The sequence below is a fragment of the Trifolium pratense genome, linkage group LG5 (genome assembly GCF_020283565.1).
Source record: "Trifolium pratense cultivar HEN17-A07 linkage group LG5, ARS_RC_1.1, whole genome shotgun sequence".
In the NCBI taxonomy this organism is placed as follows: domain Eukaryota; kingdom Viridiplantae; phylum Streptophyta; class Magnoliopsida; order Fabales; family Fabaceae; genus Trifolium; species Trifolium pratense.
In genome coordinates, this window is record NC_060063.1 from 27575640 (window position 1) to 27579339 (window position 3700).

The 3700-nt window shown below is 40.9% G+C and overlaps 1 long non-coding RNA gene across 1 annotated transcript; it reads right to left on the minus strand.

The window, feature by feature from the left end:
- Positions 1–305: 305 nt before the first annotated feature.
- LOC123882980 lies at positions 306–634 on the minus strand. The gene is made up of 3 exons (XR_006800077.1): positions 598–634; positions 449–519; positions 306–374 (listed from the first exon to the last, which is right to left on the minus strand). It is a non-coding gene; the product is annotated as an uncharacterized LOC123882980 (long non-coding RNA).
- Positions 635–3700: the final 3066 nt, after the last annotated feature.

A 3700-nucleotide genomic window follows, 5' to 3' on the forward strand; every position in this document is an offset into this window, starting at 1 on the left:
GGAGGGTCTTCAGGTGATGCCAGAGTATCAGGTTGTGCCTCAATCTCAGAGGACTTGCGCTCAGGAGTACTTTCTTGGGTGGGTTGGTGTTCTTTCTTCTTCTTCTTCTTTTTCTTTTTCTCATCAGTGACGGGTTCAGCACTGGGAAAAAGATCTTGAGTAGTAACAACGGTAGCCTGTTCGGGGATGGTCGAGAGAACAGGAATATCCTGCAAGCCACAACTCCGTAAGTTCGCAGGTAAGGAAAAGAAGAGAAAAGTCTTTCGCTAGACAAGTACCTTATCTGGAGCACTTGAACAAGTGGTTGGAACAGGCTTTTGTTTTTTCGAAACAGAAGGAGTTTCAGTTGAATGAGGCCTCTTGCGTGAAGCAATCTAGGAAGGGCATATCAAAGTTAACATGGAAATCTTACAGAAGTGTGAGAAGCCACAAGAAGATAAAAGCCTACCTGTAGTTCAACCTTAGATGGTGGAGGAAGAGGCTTGCTAGAGTCGCTGGAACCTGCCTTCGACTTACTCCCTGCATCGAAGAGGTGCGCATAAGAGAAAAGCACGCAAGGTAAAAATGATGCAAGTAAAAGTAAAATTAAAAGAATACCTCTGGCGTTCAATTTCGACTTAATCTTGTTCAAAATAGACGAGTCGAACCCATTAGAGATAGCAGTGAGCAAGGCAGTCTTGTCGACCAGGCGTCCTTCATAGTGTCGAGACCACCAGGTAAAAAATTCCCTAGTGCAGGCATGTGAGGGAGCGAAGTCGAATGGGGTAAGCTCATAAGAAGGCTGATTGAAGTGGTTCAAGAATGAATGGAACTGTGGTTCTGTCATGCCATGTTTGCCCAAACAAACCTCCCTCTCTTCCAAATATATGCTCTTAGGGAGTATTTGAGTTAAGCCAAATTGGCGAGACACCAGGTTTGGGAAATAACCAACTAACCCAAAATCTCCAGAGGTCAAGCCAATTCGACAAGACAAGACTGTAGGCATCAAGTAAGCAGTCCAAATGTTGTTGGTTACCGTCTCGAATTCTGGTGGAGAAGGAAATCTGTGAGTAAACCAAGGAGGACCAAGTGGCCTATCCACAAAGGGAGCAAAGCTAGGCTTGAACTTCTTCAGGCTGAGGAAAGCATTAAAATACTGTTGGAAAGCCACATCATAACCAAGGCCTCTTTCCCTAGGCACCATCCTCGCCAACCTCGTGCCTTCGACTCGACGTGTTCTTGATTCCTTATAGTATGGCTCAGGCAAGAAAAGGTCAAGCTCAGCATGAAAAGTGGCAGTTAGCCATAATTGCAGTAACCAGAAGGGGCCAGCACCTAAAAAGGTGGATCCATCACCTGTTCTTTTAAGATGTTCACAAGCATCCCTCATGGATTCATAAAGACATCCAAGAATAAGCCGAGCGAAGTTGAATTGCTGGCACTCATGTAATTGAATAGCCATAGGGATGAATTTCTTGGCTACTTGGAGAGATTGAGTGCAGAAGACATACTGCGATAGCCATAAGGTTAAGAAAGCGATGTGCTCTTCGTCACTTACTTCATCACTAGTCTTTCGATTCTCCACGATGTATTTAGAGTAAGACTTGTTTCGAAAGTCAAATTTGATGGTGTCGGAAGCTTTGCAAGGATCGTAAGTGTCGCCAAGAGGCGATAAGCCAGTAATGGCAGCAACATCCAGCAGTGTAGGAGTCATCATGCCACATTCGAAGTGGAAAGTGTTGGTGGAAGACTCAAAGAAGTGTAAAGCAGCAACAATCATTTCTTGCTGGTATTTAAGGCCGGTCCGAGAAAGTTGAATAAGGTCATAAATGCCACAAGCTTGCCAAATGTCAGCTTTGTCACGTTGTACCCTGTCTAACCAGCCAAGGTATTGATCATTCAAAGAAGGAGCTGATCGAAACACTCTGTTAGGCGCCTTGATATAGCTAAAATTATAGGGTTCACTAATGAAAACCCTAGGAACACAAGGCTTATAAACAGGAAAAATGGACAAAACCTTGGAATTCCGACTTTTATCACTCGGTTTGGGTCCCCCAAATGCATGCACGAGGTTATCAACAGAATAAGGAAAGATTAATTGATTTTCCCAAAACTTTTGTAAGTCTAAACGCAATGATGGTTCTGGAACCACATCCGTGTCGTAAGAGGAAAGAGTGGCGGCGGTCCACTTACCGGCGTAAGGAAGGAATTTTCCAACACTTGAACCTGACGCCATTGATGAAGGTATAAAGATGGCGTGAAAGAACGGTGATTAGGGTTAAATTTGGGAATCACAGGTTGTTTGCAACGGTTGAGGAAAATCCGAGTGAAAAGAAAGTTGATGACTGGGTGATAAGTAGAAGAGTGAAAACAAGAAGTCTTTTGGAAACAAGAATTCAAGAAAGAATCGCGGAAGATGAAGAAGAAGATGAACAGTTGACAGAGAAAAATTGGAGAAAACGCAATAAAGGGAGGATACGGCTATTTATAGAGGCACGCGGTCTGTTGAAAATAACAAATTTTTCAACTTCCTTGTTGACAAATGTCCAAACCCCTTGACAGGTGGAAAGAAAAACAAGTTTTGGAGCCAATCCAAAGTTTGAAAGGAAGTCTAAACGATAGGAGAGATAAATGGGAAAGAAAGATATCCATTAATACTTTCAAAAACGCCACTTCCTCTTGCGATAGACATAGTCGAAAATGGCATTTTTGGGGGGCAATTTGTTGGATATAAATTTGGTATTTGTCAATTAAATGTAATTGGTGGGTCCAATATTTATTTGGAGGTGATATTGTTAAAATAAAACTTTCAAAGGTGGCGTCGAAAGCCAGCTAGGTCGAAGTCAAAAAGCGCTTCGAAAGATATGGATAATGCGTCCAATTTTGGTTCTGCCAGGAAGCTATCGAAAGCGCGAAATCGAACCGATAGAGGGTTGGGCCAAGCCCAAAGAAGGAACAACGAACGGCCCAAAAGGTCTTGGCGCGCGCTGAAAGAATGAAAGATGAAAGTGGAGAACGTGGTCGACGTGGCAAATGGAGGAGCGTCCAGATGATCGAGAAACAGTTACCACTTAGTAGTAGTATTTATAGTAGTTTTTCATTCAGAACAAAGGTCACAAAATTTATACAAACACTCTCTCTAAAAATTCTAAGTACTCAGCGATCGAACGAACGGAATTCGAAGGAGAAATGTATGTTTTGTGAACCATCTTTATTTGTAATTGTTTTTCATTCAATGCAATTTGTTTTCCAGTAATTTTTTCCAAGTCTGAATCCAGATACTTGCTTGAGAAACTGCTACTTCGAGGCGATTCGAATTAGTTTCTCTTGTATGCTTTAAAATATTTTAATTCCTAAGTGTTTGTTTCCTTATTCGAACGAACATTCAAACAGTTTTCTTGAAGCGAATAAACACAAAATTGTCCTGAGATTTACTAGTTGATCTCGCGAGTTTAAATACTTAAACTAGCGGTTGTTTACCAAATTCCAACGTAAACAGTACCCTTAAGGAAAAACTAAATATTGTGAAATTATTTTTTAGAAGTATCACATCATATATAAAAGATGGTCTAGAGGTAGGTGGATATATAAAATAGAGATAATTTTAATTTTAAAAGTCGGTTCTTAGAATTGAATTAGATCTAATTTATGATTCTAATATGATATCGGTCTATAAGAGTCTATCTAAAATATGTAATGGTTTATACTTCAATTATTCATG